At 56.0% G+C, this 22131-nt stretch overlaps 1 protein-coding gene across 1 annotated transcript in view; it reads left to right on the plus strand.

Moving 5' to 3' along the window:
- Window positions 1-501: 501 nt before the first annotated feature.
- The window catches only part of LOC147662679 (antigen peptide transporter 2-like), a 205450-nt gene continuing 183820 nt past the window's right edge, over window positions 502-22131 (plus strand). Inside the window, exon 1 of the mRNA XM_086950986.1 lies at window positions 502-593. The gene's annotated coding sequence lies outside the window, so the exon portion shown is untranslated. The remainder of the gene's footprint in view (window positions 594-22131) is intronic.

Raw genomic sequence — 22131 nt, forward strand, 5'->3', positions numbered from 1 at the left:
GTATTTTTGGTTGCTCACAATGATCACTTTACCGTATGTAACGTAACGTATGCTTTTGCAATCTGCTGTTTGTGTAATGTTCTCAGTTTGTATCATTTCTGTTCCTATTGTAAAGCGCTCTGACGCCTTCGGGTAAAGTCCGCGCTATATAAAACTGCATAAATAAATAAATAAATAAATTCTCCCTCCTCCCTCTCTCCTGCCCCTCACTGTCTCTTCTCCCTCTCTCCTGCCCCTCGACGTCTCTTCTCCCTCTTCCCTCTCTCCTGCCCCTCACTGTCTCTTCTTTCTCCTCCCCCCTCTGTCTTCCCCTCCTTAGCTGTCACTGTCCTCCTCTTCTTCTCTGACACCTCCCCATCCCCCCCACAGTCTCCTCCCCGGACTCCCCCTGGCTCCGTTCCCGGCGTTGACAGGAAAACGAAACTGAAAGGACCCGAAGCGTCTCTCCTCCCTCCTCCTCCCCGGCTCTGCCCACCCTGGGTTTCCCCTTCAGTCATCAAACGCCGCCAAGCGCAGAGGAGGCAGGAGCTGGTGAGCTGCTGCGAGGCGCTGTACAGACCCAGGCAGCACGGAGGGCTCCGGCACGTGGCTAAGTAAGTACTGGGAGGTCTTTGCCCCGTGGGCTGCCCCGTCTTCTCTCAGCCCCGGTGCTCTGTGTCCCCCCCCACCCCCTCTGTCTCTCCTGTGCGCGCCCCTGCCCCCTCCATCGCTGCCTCGGTGCCCAGACTCTCCTACCCCAGCCTCAGCTTAACTTCCTCCCCAGTGCCCACGTGCTCTCCCGCTGCTCTGCGCCCACCTCTATCCCTCACTTCTCTGTGCTCTCTGCCCCAGCCTGTCCTCGGACAATGCTCTCGCTCTCTCTGCCCCAACCTCTCCTCAGACAGTTCTCTCTCTCTCTCTCTGCCCCAGCCTGTCCTCGGACACTGCTCTCTGCCCCAGCCTGTCCTCGGACAATGCTCTCGCTCTCTCTGCCCGAGCCTGTGCTCGGACAGTGCTCTCGCTCTCTCTGCCCCAGCCTGTCCTCGGACAGTGCTCTCGCTCTCTGTGCCCCGGCCTGTCTTCGGACAGTGCTCTCTGCCCCAGCCTGTCCTCGGACAGTGCTCTCGCTCTCTCTGCCCCAGCCTGTCCTCGGACAGTGCTCTCTGCCCCAGCCTGTCCTCGGACAGTGCTCTCTGCCCCAGCCTGTCCTCGGACAGTGCTCTCTCTCTCTCTCTGCCCCAGCCTGTCCTCGGACACTGCTCTCTGCCCCAGCCTGTCCTCGGACAATCCTCTCGCTCTCTCTGCCCGAGCCTGTGCTCGGACAGTGCTCTCGCTCTCTCTGCCCCAGCCTGTCCTCGGACAGTGCTCTCGCTCTCTCTGCCCCAGCCTGTCCTCGGACAGTGCTCTCGCTCTCTCTGCCCCAGCCTGTCCACGGACAATGCTCTCGCGCTCTCTGCCCCAGCCTGTGCTCGGACAGTGCTCTCGCTCTCTCTGCCCCAGCCTGTCCTCGGACAGTGCTCTCTGCCCCAGCCTTTTCTCGGACACTGCTCTCTGCCCCAACCTGTCCTCGGACAGTTCTCTCACTCTCCCTGCCCCAGCCTGTCCTCGGACAGTGCTCTCTGCCCCAGCCTGTCCTCGGACAGTGCTCTCTGTCCCAGCCTGTCCACGGACAGTGCTCTCTGCCCCAGCCTTTCCTCGGACAGTGCTCTCGCTCTCTCTGCCCCAGCCTGTCCTCGGACAGTGCTCTCTGCCCCAGCCTGTCCTCGGACAGTGCTCTCTGCCCCAGCCTGTCCTTGGACAGTGATCTCGCTCTCTCTGCCCCAGCCTGTCCTCGGACAGTGCTCTCTTCCCCAGCCTGTCCTCGGACAGTGTTCTTGTTCTCTTTGCCCCAGCCTGTCCTCGGACAGTGCTCTCGCTCTCTCTGCCCCAGCCTGTCCTCGGACAGTGCTCTCTGCTCCAGCCTGTCCTCGGACAATGCTCTCGCTCTCTCTGCCCGAGCCTGTGCTCGGACAGTGCTCTCGCTCTCTCTGCCCCAGCCTGTCCTCGGACAGTGCTCTCTGCCCCAGCCTTTTCTCGGACAGTGCTCTCTGCCCCAGCCTGTCCTCGGACAGTGCTCTCGCTCTCTCTGCCCCAGACTGTCCTCGGACAGTGCTCTCTGCCCCAGCCTGTCCTTGGACAGTGCTCTCGCTCTCTCTGCCCCAGCCTGTCCTTGGACAGTGCTCTCTGCCCCAGCCTGTCCTTGGACAGTGCTCTCGCTCTCTCTGCCCCAGCCTGTCCTCGGACAGTGCTCTCTGCCCCAGCCTGTCCTCGGACAGTGCTCTCGCTCTCTCTGCCCCAGCCTGTCCTCGGACAGTGCTCTCGCTCTCTCTGCCCCAGCCTGTCCCCGGACAGTGCTCTCTGCCCCAGCCTGTCTTCGGACAGTGCTCTCGCTCTCTCTGCCCCAGCCTGTCCTCGGACAGTGCTCTCGCTCTCTCTGCCCCGGCCTGTCCTCGGACAGTGCTCTCTGCCCCAGCCTGTCCTTGGACAGTGCTCTCTGCCCCAGCCTGTCCTTGGACAGTGCTCTTGCTCTCTCTGCCCCAGCCTGTCCTCGGACAGTGCTCTCTGCCCCAGCCTGTCCTCGGACAGTGCTCTCACTCTCTCTGCCCCAGCCTGTCCTCGGACAGTGCTCTCGGTCTCTCTGCCCCAGTCTGTCCTCGGACAGTGCTCTCTGCCCCAGCCTTTTCTCGGACAGTGCTCTCTGCCCCAGCCTTTTCTCGGACAGTGCTCTCTGCCCCAGCCTGTCCTCGGACAGTGCTCTCGCTCTCTCTGCCCCAGCCTGTCCTCGGACAGTGCTCTCTGCCCCAGCCTGTCCTTGGACAGTGCTCTCGCTCTCTCTGCCCCAGCCTGTCCTCAGACAGTGCTCTCTGCCCCAGCCTGTCCTTTGACAGTGCGCGCGCTCTCTCTGCCCCAGCCTGTCCTCGGACAGTGCTCTCTGCCCCAGCCTGTCCTCGGACAGTGCTCTCGCTCTCTCTGCCCCAGCCTGTCTTCGGACAGTGCTCTCGCTCTCTCTGCCCCAGCCTGTCCCTGGACAGTGTTCTCTGCCCCAGCCTGTCTTCGGACAGTGCTCTCGCTCTCTCTGCCGCAGCCTGTCCTCGGACAGTGCTCTCTGCCCCAGCCTTTCCTTGGACAGTGCTCTCGCTCTCTCTGCCCCAGCCTGTCCTCCGACAGTGCTCTCTGCCCCAGCCTGTCCTCGGACAGTGCTCTCGCTCTCTCTGCCCCAGCCTGTCCTCGGACAGTGCTCTCTGCCCCAGCCTGTCCTCGGACAGTGCTCTATGCCCCAGCCTGTCCTCGGACAGTGCCCTCTGTCCCAGCCTGTCCACGGACAGTGCTCTCTGCCCCAGCCTGTCCTCGGACAGTGCTCTCTGCCCCAGCCTGTCCTCGGACAGTGCTCTCGCTCTCTCTGCCCCAGCCTGTCCTCGGACAGTGCTCTCTGCCCCAGCCTGTCCTCGGACAGTGCTCTCTGTCCCAGCCTGTCCACGGACAGTGCTCTCTGCCCCAGCCTTTCCTCGTACAGTGCTCTCGCTCTCTCTGCCCCAGCCTGTCCTCGGACAGTGCTCTCTGCCCCAGCCTGTCCTCGGACAGTGCTCTCTGCCCCAGCCTGTCCTTGGACAGTGATCTCGCTCTCTCTGCCCCAGCCTGTCCTCGGACAGTGCTCTCTTCCCCAGCCTGTCCTCGGACAGTGTTCTTGTTCTCTTTGCCCCAGCCTGTCCTCGGACAGTGCTCTCGCTCTCTCTGCCCCAGCCTGTCCTCGGACAGTGCTCTCTGCCCCAGCCTGTCCTCGGACAATGCTCTCGCTCTCTCTGCCCGAGCCTGTGCTCGGACAGTGCTCTCGCTCTCTCTGCCCCAGCCTGTCCTCGGACAGTGCTCTCTGCCCCAGCCTTTTCTCGGACAGTGCTCTCTGCCCCAGCCTGTCCTCGGACAGTGCTCTCGCTCTCTCTGCCCCAGACTGTCCTCGGACAGTGCTCTCTGCCCCAGCCTGTCCTTGGACAGTGCTCTCGCTCTCTCTGCCCCAGCCTGTCCTCGGACAGTGCTCTCTGCCCCAGCCTGTCCTTGGACAGTGCTCTCGCTCTCTCTGCCCCAGCCTGTCCTCGGACAGTGCTCTCTGCCCCAGCCTGTCCTCGGACAGTGCTCTCGCTCTCTCTGCCCCAGCCTGTCCTCGGACAGTGCTCTCGCTCTCTCTCTGCCCCAGCCTGTCCCCGGACAGTGCTCTCTGCCCCAGCCTGTCTTCGGACAGTGCTCTCGCTCTCTCTGCCCCAGCCTGTCCTCGGACAGTGCTCTCGCTCTCTCTGCCCCGGCCTGTCCTCGGACAGTGCTCTCTGCCCCAGCCTGTCCTTGGACAGTGCTCTCTGCCCCAGCCTGTCCTTGGACAGTGCTCTTGCTCTCTCTGCCCCAGCCTGTCCTCGGACAGTGCTCTCTGCCCCAGCCTGTCCTCGGACAGTGCTCTCACTCTCTCTGCCCCAGCCTGTCCTCGGACAGTGCTCTCGGTCTCTCTGCCCCAGTCTGTCCTCGGACAGTGCTCTCTGCCCCAGCCTGTCCTCGGACAATGCTCTTGCGCTCTCTGCCCCAGCCTGTGCTCGGACAGTGCTCTCGCTCTCTCTGCCCCAGCCTGTCCTCGGACAGTGCTCTCTGCCCCAGCCTGTCCTCGGACAGTGCTCTCTGCCCCAGCCTGTCCTCGGACAGTGCTCTCTGCCCCAGCCTGTCCTCGGACAGTGCTCTCTCTCTCTCTCTGCCCCAGCCTGTCCTCGGACACTGCTCTCTGCCCCAGCCTGTCCTCGGACAATCCTCTCGCTCTCTCTGCCCGAGCCTGTGCTCGGACAGTGCTCTCGCTCTCTCTGCCCCAGCCTGTCCTCGGACAGTGCTCTCGCTCTCTCTGCCCCAGCCTGTCCTCGGACAGTGCTCTCGCTCTCTCTGCCCCAGCCTGTCCTCGGACAATGCTCTCGCGCTCTCTGCCCCAGCCTGTGCTCGGACAGTGCTCTCGCTCTCTCTGCCCCAGCCTGTCCTCGGACAGTGCTCTCTGCCCCAGCCTTTTCTCGGACACTGCTCTCTGCCCCAACCTGTCCTCGGACAGTTCTCTCACTCTCCCTGCCCCAGCCTGTCCTCGGACAGTGCTCTCTGCCCCAGCCTGTCCTCGGACAGTGCTCTCTGTCCCAGCCTGTCCACGGACAGTGCTCTCTGCCCCAGCCTTTCCTCGGACAGTGCTCTCGCTCTCTCTGCCCCAGCCTGTCCTCGGACAGTGCTCTCTGCCCCAGCCTGTCCTCGGACAGTGCTCTCTGCCCCAGCCTGTCCTTGGACAGTGATCTCGCTCTCTCTGCCCCAGCCTGTCCTCGGACAGTGCTCTCTTCCCCAGCCTGTCCTCGGACAGTGTTCTTGTTCTCTTTGCCCCAGCCTGTCCTCGGACAGTGCTCTCGCTCTCTCTGCCCCAGCCTGTCCTCGGACAGTGCTCTCTGCTCCAGCCTGTCCTCGGACAATGCTCTCGCTCTCTCTGCCCGAGCCTGTGCTCGGACAGTGCTCTCGCTCTCTCTGCCCCAGCCTGTCCTCGGACAGTGCTCTCTGCCCCAGCCTTTTCTCGGACAGTGCTCTCTGCCCCAGCCTGTCCTCGGACAGTGCTCTCGCTCTCTCTGCCCCAGACTGTCCTCGGACAGTGCTCTCTGCCCCAGCCTGTCCTTGGACAGTGCTCTCGCTCTCTCTGCCCCAGCCTGTCCTTGGACAGTGCTCTCTGCCCCAGCCTGTCCTTGGACAGTGCTCTCGCTCTCTCTGCCCCAGCCTGTCCTCGGACAGTGCTCTCTGCCCCAGCCTGTCCTCGGACAGTGCTCTCGCTCTCTCTGCCCCAGCCTGTCCTCGGACAGTGCTCTCGCTCTCTCTGCCCCAGCCTGTCCCCGGACAGTGCTCTCTGCCCCAGCCTGTCTTCGGACAGTGCTCTCGCTCTCTCTGCCCCAGCCTGTCCTCGGACAGTGCTCTCGCTCTCTCTGCCCCGGCCTGTCCTCGGACAGTGCTCTCTGCCCCAGCCTGTCCTTGGACAGTGCTCTCTGCCCCAGCCTGTCCTTGGACAGTGCTCTTGCTCTCTCTGCCCCAGCCTGTCCTCGGACAGTGCTCTCTGCCCCAGCCTGTCCTCGGACAGTGCTCTCACTCTCTCTGCCCCAGCCTGTCCTCGGACAGTGCTCTCGGTCTCTCTGCCCCAGTCTGTCCTCGGACAGTGCTCTCTGCCCCAGCCTTTTCTCGGACAGTGCTCTCTGCCCCAGCCTTTTCTCGGACAGTGCTCTCTGCCCCAGCCTGTCCTCGGACAGTGCTCTCGCTCTCTCTGCCCCAGCCTGTCCTCGGACAGTGCTCTCTGCCCCAGCCTGTCCTTGGACAGTGCTCTCGCTCTCTCTGCCCCAGCCTGTCCTCAGACAGTGCTCTCTGCCCCAGCCTGTCCTTTGACAGTGCGCGCGCTCTCTCTGCCCCAGCCTGTCCTCGGACAGTGCTCTCTGCCCCAGCCTGTCCTCGGACAGTGCTCTCGCTCTCTCTGCCCCAGCCTGTCTTCGGACAGTGCTCTCGCTCTCTCTGCCCCAGCCTGTCCCTGGCAGTGTTCTCTGCCCCAGCCTGTCTTCGGACAGTGCTCTCGCTCTCTCTGCCGCAGCCTGTCCTCGGACAGTGCTCTCTGCCCCAGCCTTTCCTTGGACAGTGCTCTCGCTCTCTCTGCCCCAGCCTGTCCTCCGACAGTGCTCTCTGCCCCAGCCTGTCCTCGGACAGTGCTCTCGCTCTCTCTGCCCCAGCCTGTCCTCGGACAGTGCTCTCTGCCCCAGCCTGTCCTCGGACAGTGCTCTATGCCCCAGCCTGTCCTCGGACAGTGCCCTCTGTCCCAGCCTGTCCACGGACAGTGCTCTCTGCCCCAGCCTGTCCTCGGACAGTGCTCTCTGCCCCAGCCTGTCCTCGGACAGTGCTCTCGCTCTCTCTGCCCCAGCCTGTCCTCGGACAGTGCTCTCTGCCCCAGCCTGTCCTCGGACAGTGCTCTCTGTCCCAGCCTGTCCACGGACAGTGCTCTCTGCCCCAGCCTTTCCTCGTACAGTGCTCTCGCTCTCTCTGCCCCAGCCTGTCCTCGGACAGTGCTCTCTGCCCCAGCCTGTCCTCGGACAGTGCTCTCTGCCCCAGCCTGTCCTTGGACAGTGATCTCGCTCTCTCTGCCCCAGCCTGTCCTCGGACAGTGCTCTCTTCCCCAGCCTGTCCTCGGACAGTGTTCTTGTTCTCTTTGCCCCAGCCTGTCCTCGGACAGTGCTCTCGCTCTCTCTCCCCCAGCCTGTCCTCGGACAGTGCTCTCTGCCCCAGCCTGTCCTCGGACAATGCTCTCGCTCTCTCTGCCCGAGCCTGTGCTCGGACAGTGCTCTCGCTCTCTCTGCCCCAGCCTGTCCTCGGACAGTGCTCTCTGCCCCAGCCTTTTCTCGGACAGTGCTCTCTGCCCCAGCCTGTCCTCGGACAGTGCTCTCGCTCTCTCTGCCCCAGACTGTCCTCGGACAGTGCTCTCTGCCCCAGCCTGTCCTTGGACAGTGCTCTCGCTCTCTCTGCCCCAGCCTGTCCTCGGACAGTGCTCTCTGCCCCAGCCTGTCCTTGGACAGTGCTCTCGCTCTCTCTGCCCCAGCCTGTCCTCGGACAGTGCTCTCTGCCCCAGCCTGTCCTCGGACAGTGCTCTCGCTCTCTCTGCCCCAGCCTGTCCTCGGACAGTGCTCTCGCTCTCTCTCTGCCCCAGCCTGTCCCCGGACAGTGCTCTCTGCCCCAGCCTGTCTTCGGACAGTGCTCTCGCTCTCTCTGCCCCAGCCTGTCCTCGGACAGTGCTCTCGCTCTCTCTGCCCCGGCCTGTCCTCGGACAGTGCTCTCTGCCCCAGCCTGTCCTTGGACAGTGCTCTCTGCCCCAGCCTGTCCTTGGACAGTGCTCTTGCTCTCTCTGCCCCAGCCTGTCCTCGGACAGTGCTCTCTGCCCCAGCCTGTCCTCGGACAGTGCTCTCACTCTCTCTGCCCCAGCCTGTCCTCGGACAGTGCTCTCGGTCTCTCTGCCCCAGTCTGTCCTCGGACAGTGCTCTCTGCCCCAGCCTGTCCTCGGACAATGCTCTTGCGCTCTCTGCCCCAGCCTGTGCTCGGACAGTGCTCTCGCTCTCTCTGCCCCAGCCTGTCCTCGGACAGTGCTCTCTGCCCCAGCCTTTTCTCGGACAGTGCTCTCTGCCCCAGCCTGTCCTCTGACAGTGCTCTCGCTCTCTCTGCCCCAGCCTGTCCTCGGACAGTGCTCTCTGCCCCAGCCTGTCCTTGGACAGTGCTCTCGCTCTCTCTGCCCCAGCCTGTCCTCAGACAGTGCTCTCTGCCCCAGCCTGTCCTTTGACAGTGCTCGCGCTCTCTCTGCCCCAGCCTGTCCTCGGACAGTGCTCTCTGCCCCAGCCTGTCCTCGGACAGTGCTCTCGCTCTCTCTGCCCCAGCCTGTCTTCGGACAGTGCTCTCGCTCTCTCTGCCCCAGCCTGTCCCTGGACAGTGTTCTCTGCCCCAGCCTGTCTTCGGACAGTGCTCTCGCTCTCTCTGCTGCAGCCTGTCCTCGGACAGTGCTCTCTGCCCCAGCCTTTCCTTGGACAGTGCTCTCGCTCTCTCTGCCCAGCCTGTCCTCCGACAGTGCTCTCTGCCCCAGCCTGTCCTCGGACAGTGCTCTCGCTCTCTCTGCCCCAGCCTGTCCTCGGACAGTGCTCTCTGCCCCAGCCTGTCCTCGGACAGTGCTCTCTGTCCCAGCCTGTCCACGGACAGTGCTCTCTGCCCCAGCCTTTCCTTGGACAGTGCTCTCGCTCTCTCTGCCCCAGCCTGTCCTCCGACAGTGCTCTCTGCCCCAGCCTGTCCTCGGACAGTGCTCTCGCTCTCTCTGCCCCAGCCTGTCCTCGGACAGTGCTCTCTGCCCCAGCCTGTCCTCGGACAGTGCTCTCTGTCCCAGCCTGTCCACGGACAGTGCTCTCTGCCCCAGCCTTTCCTTGGACAGTGCTCTCGCTCTCTCTGCCCCAGCCTGTCCTCCGACAGTGCTCTCTGCCCCAGCCTGTCCTCGGACAGTGCTCTCTGCCCCAACCTGTCCTCGGACAGTGCTCTCGCTGCCCCAGCCTGTCCTCGGACAGTGCTCTCTGCCCCAGCCTGTCTTTGGATAGTGCTCTCGCTCTCTGCCCCAGCCTGTCCTCGGACAGTGCTCTCTCTCTCTCTGCCCTAGTGTTCTCTGCCTCGGGTCCTATCACTGGCCCGTGCTCTAGGCCCCCCCTTTGGTGCAGCTGTGCTTTTTACTTTCACTTTAACCCCTCACTTCTCTGTGCTCTCTGCCCCAGCCTGTCCTCGGACAGTGCTCTCGCTCCCTCAAGCTCCTTGAGACCCTCTGGGTGAGTAGTCCGCTATACAAATTTTAAACTTGAACTTGAACTTACTGCCCCAGCCTGTCCTCAGACAGTGCTCTCTGTCCCAGCTTGTCCTCGGACACTGCTCTCGCTCTCTCTGCCCGTGCTCCTGCCCCCACCTTTCTCTCGACCACTGCTGTAGGATCTTCGAACCAAACTCCGCTGTCAATGGGAATAGGGCTGACTTGACCCAGTTTATCCCCGGGTTACCATCAGAGCTGGGAGTTCCCTGATCAGGTCTAGGTTGTTTTTCGGGTCTCGCACCTTCAAAGTGTCATCGCCTTCATGCACGGATACAAGAATGCTGCGAGGCGTGAATGCCAATCCCATAAGAGTGGTGCTGATGCAGTCGAGCTGCCAGCGGCTCCATGGCCATGGCAAATAGTATGGGCGAGAGAGGGACCGCTGTCGGTTATCTCTTGACACCAAAAAGTGAGGAGTAATTATCCCATTCACCCATAGGCTAGGCGGCCTACAGGCTGGGCGTACACAAGTTCGATTCATCTGATGAACATAGGGGCATATTATCAAGCCTGGGCGATAAAATTATCGCCGCTTTATCGGCAGGAAACTGCCGATAAAGTGGCGATAATGGGCTTGATAATATGCTCTATGGGATTCCAATCGAAGCCCATGTTAAATGTGAAGGACATCTAACATGGGCTTCAATTGGAACTCCATAGAGCATATTATCAAGCCCATTATCGCCACTTTATCGGCAGTTTCCTGCCGATAAAGCGGCGAAAATGTTATCGCCCATGCTTGATAATATGCCCCATGGTTCTAACTCCAAGGCGTGATAATAGGGCAAAGAGATAGGGCCATTCCAGCGAATCAAATGCCTTAGTGGGGTCCCAAGGAACCAGCCGCTCTAAGGTCATGGTCAGTCGCATGGATTAGGGCAAACAAGATGCGTCATTGACCCCCCGACAACAAAGCCCGGTTGGTCAATACTCTGTGAGGCTATCAGTTTTGCAAGGATTGTATTATCCATGTCAATCATGGGTAGGGGTCGATAGGGCTCACAGCACTGAGTATTCTTGTCTGGTTTGACTATTCCCATGAGGCACAGGGTCAGACTGATTTGCATACGGCCATGTCTGAAGTGGGGTGGTAGAGTGAGCTAAAGAATGGTGATGGATTAAACCCAGATCAGTTACTGGGGGTGAGTGTTTGCAATGTTCAACTCTCCATCCATCATCCCCTTTGGTATAGCTTTGTTCGCCCTAAATTGGCATGTATGCCCAGACATGGGTCCCTTGCCACTGTATTCAAGATAGCCGGGCTGATGAGGATTATGAATCCAAAACCGGTCCCAGGATGCTTGTTTCCGGTCCAGGGAAGGCATGGCTTGGCAGTTCGGGCTGGACTGTTCCCATGAGGCACTGGGTCAGACTGATTTGCATATGGCCATGTCTGAACTGGGGTGGCAGAGTGGGCTAAAGAAGGGCGATGGATTAAACCCAGATCAGTTGACTGGGGGTGAGTGCTTGTAATGTTCAACACTCAGAAATCACCACAAACCCCATTGATGCCAGCTCTCTGGATCAGATCACCCCTCCTTGCCCTAGCAGCCAGTTGGCTAGTTTTCCAGAGCTTGACCCTGCCACCCTGGCCGCAGTAGCAAAACAGATTAAATCAGGCTCTCGAATGGACCCCTGCCTGCCGGGTCTGGAAAAGCAGGCCCTGGGATTACTCAATGAGTCCTTAGACCTGGGCTGTCTTGCAGCCAATTTGAAGGATGCAAGGGTCACTCCCCTATTGAAAAAACCAGGGGCTGATACGACATCCTTAAAAAACTATAGGCCCATCTCACAGCTCCCCTTTCTAGTTAAAATATTGGAACAACACGTCTTAAAATCACTCGCAAAATATTTAGACGACCACCAACGGCTCCATTCTAGACAGGCGGGCTTTAGGACACACCATAGCACAGAGCTGGTGATGGTGTCAGTGCTGGATGAGCTTAGAATTAGGGCCGATAACAAACATCCGTGTGCTCTGATTTTATTAGATCTGTCAGCAGCATTCGACACGGTCAGCTATAACATTCTGCTGAACCGTTTGTCGAACTTGGGCATAAAGGGGCAAGCACTTCAATGGCTAAGATCCTTCCTGACTGACCGCACTCAGAGAGTTCAAATGGGGGAGCAGGTGTCGACCTTGGGCTCCCTGACCTGTGGAGTCCCCCATGGTTCTGCATTGTCTCCACTTCTCTTTAATATCTATTTGCAGCCCTTGGTGGAGGCTCTCACACGCAGAGACTGCCAGGTCTTTAACTACGCTGATGACACCCAACTCCTGGTCCGACTGGACAACACCGGTCAGGCTCAAGAATCAGTGAAAAATCTACTCAGGTTTACTGTTAACTGGATGGCAGCAAAATCTTTGAAAATCAACCCGGATAAAACTGAGGTGCTGATTATTCCAGCTCAAAATAGCCCTTGGTGTGACCTCTTCTGGCCTTCAGAATTAGGTGTGGCGCCAATTCCAGTGCCAGTAGTAAAAAGCCTGGGCCTGAAAATTGACTCGGATCTGTCTATGTTCTGCCAGGTGTCTTCGTTTGTGGGCATCTGCACGGGCTTACTTAGGCAACTACGGAGGCTTGTCCCTCTCCTCTCTACCTCTGTTCTACAATCAATTGTTTCCGCCACGGTCATTTCTCGGCTGGACTACATGAATGCCCTTTATCTGGGCATCCCACAGAAGCTTCTGGGGAGACTGCAGGTTGTACAAAATGATGCAGCGAGGCTCATTTTTAGTCTCCCAAGGAGTACGCGAGCCACCCCTCTACTACACAAATTGCACTGGCTGCCTATTGAACAGCTTGTACAATTTAAGAGCCTGTGTATAGCCCACAAGGCCTTGTACAGGGATGCACCGAAATACATGAAAGATAGAGTGCAAAAGTATGTTCCCGGCCGGGCTCTACACTCTTCTGAGGCCTGCAGGCTAGCCTCCTACAGGTGCAAACTCAAGACTAAAGGGGGTAGAGCGTTCTCGGTCCTCCTTCCACGGATCTGGAACGATCTACCGGAGAACCTGCGCAGGGAATCGGCCCTGCTCCCCTTTAGAAAACTTCTAAAGACCCACCTGTTTAGAGAGTCATTGACATCTGTCTAAGTTACGCTGTTGCAGCTACGCAGTGACCTGCTCTTTCTCTGAAGCGCCTAGAGACCAGTGGTAATTTGCGCTATATAAAAATAAAGTAACATAACATAACATAACTCCGTCGTTCAGCCCCCCATGGCAAAGAGATGCAGGGCCAGGGCATACTCTTCTTAGAAGGCAGCGATGAGGCCGTCCATGCCAGGGCCCTTGTCTCCAGGCATTGCATTGATGACCTGGCAACCTCCTCCATCGAAAAGGACTCGTCTAAGAATCGCTTGTGGCCCTCTTCAAGCCACAGCAACTGCCCTGAATCAAAATAGGAAGCAAGGTTCAGCGAGGGTGCAGTCTGCGCGCTCGTGCAAAGGGTGGAGGAAAAGGGAGTCCTCAATCTCTGTATGGCCTCAGTACCAACCTCCTCATGAAATTGGTCATCCTGCAGTTCAACATTATAATTGCTTTGCCAGGGTTTGCACAGCATGTTGGCCAATGTCTGACTTGCTTTATCACCCTCACTATATCAACGAGTGCGACCCTCTTTTCCCAAATAATGAGTTTCCCTATGTTCTGCCTCTGCGTATTCTGCGAGGTTGCCCCGGATAATCACTAACGTTGAAGCACTGCAGCCTTCTAAATACTGGCGATCCAACACTCGGATCTCCTCCTCTATGCGTGTGAGCTCACCGCGCAGCACCCAGCCTGGTTCATTCTACATAGTCCACTAATTACAACTCTGAAGGCCTCCCATAGGGCAGACTGCGATGGCACAGAATGCTCCTTGTGCTCAAAGTATTTCACGATAGCTGGCCTAACTTCCTCCCTAAACACCTGTACCCTCAGTCCCCCAGCCGGAAGGTGCCATGTACATGAGCATGCACCACCATCCGGTGGGTTCATCTTCCACAAAACCGGAGCATGGTCAGACAGTGTCTGTGGCATTTCTGTCAAGTAGAAGTTTGTGTATCGATGCCGCACATTGCCTGCCCTTAGTCTGTGCATGACCATGTGGTGCATGTGACTACCATGCATGTGCCCTCAGCGCTGTCCACATGGCGGGAGCGCCAAAGATCAGTGAGGTCATTGTCACCCATTAGAAGACACAACTGCGCCGCTGCCTTCGGATGTGGGCGCCAGAAGTCACTAGATCTGTCGGCCTCAGGATCTAAGACCACGTTAAAGTCTCCTCACCACAGAAGCTCCCAGGCCCCCTCACACCCGCCAGGCTCCAAACCTTTGCAAATAACTACGTTGGGACAAAGAGTTTAACTGGGTGGTCCTGCAGCGTACCAGAGATCCAGTCATACCGACCCTCCTGATTGGATAAGACTCGGCACGCACGCCATGGCGAACCCTTGCAAATTAGTTTAACCAACCCACGGGCATAATTGGAAAAATACGCTACATGACGTTCGCCAATGTCGCACATTGTGCCTTTTGTTAAGGCCCCGTATATTCCAGGTCATGCACTTTATCGACTGCATTGAGAACAATATGCTGGTGTGAGCTCCTGACATGTATGAATCGCCACGCATGTGAGCCTGTTTCGTTGCGTTGGTCGGAAATAATGGGAAAGATCTGAAGAACATTTTGCAGCCAAGAAGCTGCCAACATCAAAACTTCCTCAACGCTCCGTCTACCTACCACTTTAGCCCCCCAATCAGGCCAAATATCCCCAACCCACCCGCCATGTGACACCCAAAGAGCAGCCGGAGTGAACAAGCAGGGACCTATACTGCGGGCCGAACCAGAGCTCTGGCAGTCTCCCAGCCTGAGCTAAGCTGGGTGGGCAGAGGGGGACAAAGTCAGGGCAACCAAGGCCCATGGGCCAGTGGACACAGTTATCGTTTCCATCATTACTGCAAGTCCTGCTACATTATCACAATTCCGGGGCTATTGGTCCCAAGATGGTCAGCGAAAGGGCATCGCCATCTGCCGGTAAAGAAACCTTCCACCAGTCATCACTTGTTAGACAAGGGGTCTCTAGTTGGAAGTGGTTTGCACCCTGTCTAAGTAGGGATCCTCACTCTAATTAGGGGAAGGGAGTCACACAGCTAAGATAATCTCTGCTAACCCCCTTGGTAGCTTGGCATGTGCAGTCAGGCTTATCTCTGAGGCATTGTGTAGAGCATTTGTACATACACACACAGTAATACGGTAATAACACTACAAAATGAGTCTACACCAGTTTAGAGAAATATTCATCTGAATAAAACTAGACCAAAACAACAAAAATTAAACATGCACAAGTAATGATATCACTTTTCAAAGATTCAATAAACCTTAATCCATGGGGATCAATAGATGCAGGTGTTATAGCTCAAAGTACCTGAGATGTGTCTAAAACAAAGACGATGTGGGCCGCAGGGGAGGAGCCGGAAAACACAGTGATTCGTTGGTTCCTTGCTATGCAGGGGAGGTGATGCGTCAATTCCTTGCTTATAGGGGAGGTGATGTGTCAGGGGTCAGACACCCAGCCTCGGTTCCTTTCTGCGGTGCAGTGTCAATAAAGAATCGGTGCCAAAGGACGATGCAATCGAAATCTGGATGCGTTGCATCCATGCGGCAGCAGCGAAGCAGGCGCTGCATTATTTCCACAGCCCCAAACAGGAGATGCGTCGGAGTCGGAACGGGTGCCACGGATGTCGGTGACACAGGGCTCCGGACTGACGCTGCGATGATTTTTCTGATGCACTGCGATGGCAAGCTGGGGCCGGCAGTGCAGCAGTGGGTGATGCGCCGAGCGGGAACTACGCTGTTGGTGATCAAGGCGTTTAAGTTCTCTACCGCTTGATACAGGCTAGCAGTGATGTTTGACTGAGGTGTGTTGAGGGCATCTGTCCATTTTTGCTGAGTTCCTTTGGCCTAACGGCAGGTGAGTGAGTTGTCTCGGATAGGCATAGTGTATGGGGGCAGGTGAGGTGTACGGTGGCATGGTCCATCCAGGTGAGTTCTGATGTGTGGCTGTGTCTGATTCTGTTGCTTTATGTTTGCGGGGGTCCATCGCGTATCCTTCTTTGTGTGTGGGGTCGGTGACGATCTGCTTGAGGCTGATGTTGTCTAGTCTTTCCAGGAGGTCAGTGGTGTTGGTGTCTGTGAGGTCATCCAGGTGGTAGTTGAGGTCCCCAAGGAAGACATAGGGGCCTATTAGGATGAAGGGCGGACTTAGTCCGCCCATCATCCTACCGGGGATTGGGACCGCCCGCCATAATGGCGGGGGTCCCGGGGGGGGGGGGTTTTAGGATGTGCCTGTTACAGTGGCGGGCGCATCCTGCATTTTTAGCATTGTGGCTGGCGGTGCTCTCAGCACCGCCCGCCACAATGCTAAAAATGCATCAATGTATTTGCATAAACAAAGCGGCAGGCACCGGTCGGGGTGTACCACAGGTACCCCCCTGTGTGCACCCCCCACCTCTCCTTCACTCTGGGGGCCCACAGGGGGCCCCCAGAGTGAAGACCTCATGCCTTTCCGTGGCGGCATCTCCGCCACAGAAAGGCATCTGTTTTGGGCCATACTAATATGGCTGGCGGTGTCTAATAGACACCGCCACCATATGAAACCTTTTCCGCCCCGCACGGCGACCGGGGTGGAAAAGCAGCGGACGGTCTTTCCCGGGGGGGAATTTAGGTGCGGCTGGCGGGCGGATTTCCCCCGCCACCCTGGCGGGGGCAATCCGCCCACCATCCTAATGGGCCCCATAGTGTTCAGATTCGACAGCGAGAGGGGTGATGAATTTGGCTATGGCGTCGCTGAGGCCTGTTCGGGGTGCTGGTGGTCTGTATGCGAGGGTACCTTTGACGGTGGTCTTGGCATCAGTGTGGAGTTGGAAATTCATGTGTTCCATGGTCGGGGTGGTGTTGTCGTTGGTGATGGTACAGCTGATTGATTTCTTGTATTCGATGGCTATGCATCCTCGTGTCTGTTGGCACGGTCTTTGTGTTTCATCTTGTACCCAGTGGGGTTAGCAGTGGCAATGTCCAGGGCGGATGTGGGGGTGAACCATGTCACAGTGATGAAAGTTACATCGGGGACGAAGGTGTCCCAGACCTCAGTGGCATGTTTGCAGAGTGATCTGGGATTGATCAGGAGGCAGTTGAGTTGAGCTGGGGGGGTGTTGGCATCTGTGGTTGGCATGGAGCTGATTGTGTTGAAACGGCAGTGGATGCAGGTGAACGTTCCCGATGTCGTGTGTGGTGATGCGAGGCAGCAGTTGTTGCGTGTATGGAGCTCCACGGCAGAGTACCTGTGGGATTGCTTTGCCTACCTTACGCAGTTCGAGAGCTCAGATATTTCTTTCCTCATGGAGATGTGGGCTGCTGCTGCGTCTAACCCAGATTTTAAACCAGCCATTACTGAAGGCTATGAATCAATCAGAGGTGAGAGACAAAACAAGTGAGGAGTTGGGATTGCAATCATACATCGTAACCACTTCAAGGCTACATTCAAGACCCTCTCACACCTGAATTGTGAAGCCCTCGAGTTTAATCTAAAAATTGATAATACTTATTCCTATAGTGGTCTTCTGGTTTATTGCCCGTGAGGCCCTAGGGAAAACTTCACCCAATCCTTACACAGAATATTTAATCGAGAGCCTGCATAGCTTCGATCTTTTACAAATGGTGAAGTTCTCAACCTCCCAGGCGAATCACACACTTGACGTCTTCTCTACAAACAACCCCGACCTAGTGGTCGAGAAGGCTCTGCCACTGGTCTAGACAGACAACAGGGCCAACATTTTTAAATTAATAACCCACACGAATAACCCTCCAACTTCTAAGCCACGCATAGTGCTAAAATACCAACCCTGAAAATAATTGAATATGCAGAATTAAACCTGTTGAAGGAGTCTCACCTCACAATTGAAGGTGACATTGAAAAAGCATCAGCCAATTCTGCTGCCTGGATTGATGCATCAGTCACCCAGTTACCTCCCAAAAAACTAGGATAAATCACAGGTCCACGCCCTCGGCACCATAGTATTCCCAGGAGCTTGGAGAGGTTAAACAGAAGTGAAGGCAACAGGAACAACTCTGGAGATTAAACTATAGGCCGGAAGAAAAAACAAAATATAAAGCCTTAATTAAGGAATATCATTGACAAATAGGCGCAACCAAAAATAAATCCTTTACAGAAAGTATTAATACTGCAACAAACTCTACTAAGGAGCTTTTAAAACTGTTAAATCGCTTTCCAATTTCAGTAATAAACATGCTTTTACCACAGACCAAATATTGTGTGACAAAATAGCAGATTTTTTCACCACCAAAGTGAATAATGTATTCTTAGACTATCTGATGACGTAGAGACCTCCTTAATGAAGGAGACGCTTGAGGAATCTATGAACTCTAATATATATATTCACTACCTTTATCCCTCTTACAGAAGAGAAGACAACAACATTAATTGAAACTTCCAAATCAGGTGCTTCTTCAGACCCCTGCAGGCTGCCGGTCCTTTATCCTGTGTTAAAAGCACTCAGCCCATCTCACAAGGCTTCTGAATATGATTCTAATCTCTGGATGTTTTCCATCAATATGGAAAAGAGCATCCATACAGCAAAAAACGATATGAGAGCTGCACCACTTTAAAAAAGATAAAAATCGTGTAAATAGTAAATGTTCATCGAAGCAGTTGTACAAAGATCTAGTTTTCTCTTCTTTATTAGTTCATTCCTTAAAGATAAACAGCCAACGCGTTTTGTCCTTAGACACAGGACTTCCTCAGGGCATTGAGAATTATATATCAACCAATTGGTGTCATTGGATGTGGTAGTAACCCACTCTTACCATTCTAAAAAGACTGAAGTACTGCTTTTTAGCAATGACACTTCTTTTTGGAATACCACCTGGTGTCCCTCCAATCTTAGGTCGCTCCCGCCTCCGGTCCAAAAAGGAAAAAATTTAGGGGTAATTTTTTAGGCCAAATTGCATTCATGGACCACATTAAGCAGGTAACATCATCCTGCTTCCTCACTTTAAAAATCCCAAAGAAAAGTGTTCTCTTTCTTCCAACAGAGTTGTGAAAATAGTTTTAATTTCTCTGGTAATTCAAAACTAGACTATTGCAATGCCTTGTATGTAGTCTCTTAGCTGCACCTACAAACAAATTGCAGACTCCCCAAAATGCTGCAGCCTGAGGGTTGATGAATCTTCCCAAATTCTGCTCAATTTTCACAAACCATAGTGATTTACTCTGGTTACCTATCGGGAGCGAATCAAGTTTAAATAAAGCCTTGTACTGGGTTCATAAGACCTTGCACAAGGTTGGCATTCTTTTGTTCCAGACGATTTTCAAATGATATGTACTTACCCGTACCCTGCGCCCTAGCGAGGCAAGACAGGTAGGTATGCCCAGAATTAAAAAGGCACACTGAGGAGGCAGAAGCTTGTCCCATTCCACATGCAAATGGTGGAAGGCACTGCCTGACCTTCTCAGGGTGCGGCCAAATCTCCTAATATTTAGAAAACAACTGAAACCCGGCTTTTCACCCCCTGCTTACTGAGCTCTTTTGTCTTCTTCAATAGGATCATGTTTTGACACTAGCGCCAAGAGGCCGATTGGCATTTCAATGCTTTATAAACTAGTAACATAACATAGCATGCCATGTGTCGCTATCATAGGTCCAGATAATCAGTCCTACTGTATATCAGTCAGTACCACCGCATGTCCAGCTTCTCACATGCCAGTTATTGCTATCTTATGCCACTTATGCAGTCAGTGTCATATGGCAGGTATTGCGGTATTGCTATAATATGCCCTGGGTACCTTACACATATGCCAAGTATTGCCACCACATGCCCATGTCCTCCTCTAGCAGGTACCTGTATTATAGGCCCAGAGGGGCACTCCTGCCACATGCAACCAATCTTAGACCATAGGTAAGCAGTTAGTCCCATCATATGCTAACTTAGGTATGATATAGGAGGCAGTATAATAATACACCCAGGTCCTTGCATGACAGGTATTCCCATCTAATTCCGATGAACCCCTTCCATGTGCCAGGATGGTCAGGTGACGACATAGGTCGTAGGATGTGGAAGGGGTGATGGTCTGGAAAAAAGGTAGAGAGTAACCCTTGTACCAAAGGGAACTGGGTAAATGACAATAATCAAAGAACATTATTCCCTTTATAAAATGATTTAGCCCTATGGTATCCCACAATGTTTTTCCTCTAATTCACACCTCACTTCTATACACAACTCGCATGGAAAAACATGGAGAAAAACACATTCTCTCTCTAAACATGCCACCAAAGATCAGAAAGTAGGACCACAAAAAGCACTGTATTATCACAGTAACCGATGATCAATAATTAACCCTAACAATGTTGTTTACAATTTAACTCTCTTTTATTAAAACCATGTGTCAGTCATCTTTATAATGTTAAAAACAAGGGATTCGCAGTTCACACATTTCAGTTTTTTTGCATCGAATGTTTATATAAAATATTTTTGATAAACAATCTAGTGTTTTTAACTGTCTAATGGATTTGTTTAAAGGCTTATGATCCAGATAATATATGCTGGTGAAATTGTGAAAACTTTATGATATCAACTGAGAATCCCTTGTTTTTAACATTATAAAGATGACTGACACATGGTTTTAATAAAACAGAATTTAATTGTAATTATCAGTGAATGCTAACAGAAGTTGTGGGTGGGTGCGGCCATCTCCTGAGGCCAGCAGCACTAAGGTTTGGAAGGGGAGTGCCAGAGACCCTGGAAGGTGCGTGCCAGAGACCCTGGACGGTGAGTGCCAGAGACCCTGGAAGGTGTGTGCCAGAGACCCTGGAAGGTGCATGCCAGAGACCCTGGACGGTGAGTGCCAGAGACCCTGGAAGGTGAGTGCCGGAGACCCTGGAAGGTGAGTGCCGGAGACCCTGGAAGGTGCGTGCCAGAGACCCTGGAAGGTGAGTGCCAGAGACCCTGGAAGGTGAGTGCCAGAGACCCTGGACGGTGAGTGCCAGAGACCCTGGACGGTGCGTGCCAGAGACCCTGGAAGGTGCATGCCAGAGACCCTGGACGGTGCGTGCCAGAGACCCTGGAAGGTGAGTGCCAGAGACCCTGGAAGATGAGTGCCGGAGACCCTGGAAGGTGCGTGCCAGAGACCCTGGAAGGTGAGTGCCAGAGACCCTGGAAGGTGAGTGCCAGAGACCCTGGGAGGTGAGTGCCAGAGACCCTGGGAGGTGCATGCCAGAGACCCTGGACGGTGAGTGCCAGAGACCCTGGAAGGTGAGTGCCGGAGACCCTGGAAGGTGAGTGCCAGAGACCCTGGACGGTGCGTGCCAGAGACCCTGGAAGGTGAGTGCCGGAGACCCTGGAAGGTGAGTGCCGGAGACCCTGGAAGGTGAGTGCCGGAGACCCTGGAAGGTGCGTGCCAGAGACCCTGGAAGGTGCATGCCAGAGACCCTGGACGGTGAGTGCCGGAGACCCTGGAAGGTGAGTGCCGGAGACCCTGGAAGGTGCGTGCCAGAGACCCTGGAAGGTGCGTGCCAGAGACCCTGGAAGGTGAGTGCCAGAGACCCTGGAAGGTGCGTGCCAGAGACCCTGGACGGTGAGTGCCAGAGACCCTGGAAGGTGCATGCCAGAGACCCTGGAAGGTGCATGCCAGAGACCCTGGACGGTGCGTGCCAGAGACCCTGGAAGGTGAGTGCCGGAGACCCTGGAAGGTGAGTGCCGGAGACCCTGGAAGGTGCGTGCCAGAGACCCTGGAAGGTGAGTGCCAGAGACCCTGGAAGGTGAGTGCTAGAGACCCTGGAAGGTGAGTGCCAGAGACCCTGGGAGGTGAGTGCCAGAGACCCTGGAAGGTGCGTGCCAGAGACCCTGGACGGTGAGTGCCAGAGACCCTGGAAGGTGAGTGCTGGAGACCCTGGAAGGTGAGTGCCAGAGACCCTGGACCGTGCGTGCCAGAGACCCTGGAAGGTGAGTGCCGGAGACCCTGGAAGGTGAGTGCCGGAGACCCTGGAAGGTGAGTGCCGGAGACCCTGGAAGGTGCGTGCCAGAGACCCTGGAAGGTGCATGCCAGAGACCCTGGACGGTGAGTGCCAGAGACCCTGGAAGGTGAGTGCCGGAGACCATGGAAGGTGAGTGCCGGAGACCCTGGAAGGTGCGTGCCAGAGACCCTGGAAGGTGAGTGCCAGAGACCCTGGAAGGTGAGTGCCGGAGACCCTGGAAGGTGCGTGCCAGAGACCCTGGAAGGTGAGTGCCAGAGACCCTGGAAGGTGCGTGCCAGAGACCCTGGACGGTGAGTGCCAGAGACCCTGGAAGGTGCGTGCCAGAGACCCTGGAAGGTGCATGCCAGAGACCCTGGATGGTGCGTGCCAGGGACCCTGGAAGGTGAGTGCCGGAGACCCTGGAAGGTGAGTGCCGGAGACCCTGGAAGGTGCGTGCCAGAGACCCTGGAAGGTGAGTGCCAGAGACCCTGGGAGGTGAGTGCCAGAGACCCTGGAAGGTGCGTGCCAGAGACCCTGGAAGGTGCGTGCCAGAGACCCTGGAAGGTGAGTGCCAGAGACCCTGGAAAGTGCGTGCCAGCGACCCTGGAAGGTGAGTTCCCGAGACCCTGGAAAGTGAGTGCCCGAGACCATGGAAGGTGAGTGCTGGAGACCCTGGAAGGTGAATGCCAGAGACCCTG

The sequence above is a fragment of the Lissotriton vulgaris genome, unplaced genomic scaffold (genome assembly GCF_964263255.1).
Source record: "Lissotriton vulgaris unplaced genomic scaffold, aLisVul1.2 SCAFFOLD_2358, whole genome shotgun sequence".
Classification (NCBI taxonomy): Eukaryota; Metazoa; Chordata; class Amphibia; order Caudata; family Salamandridae; genus Lissotriton; species Lissotriton vulgaris.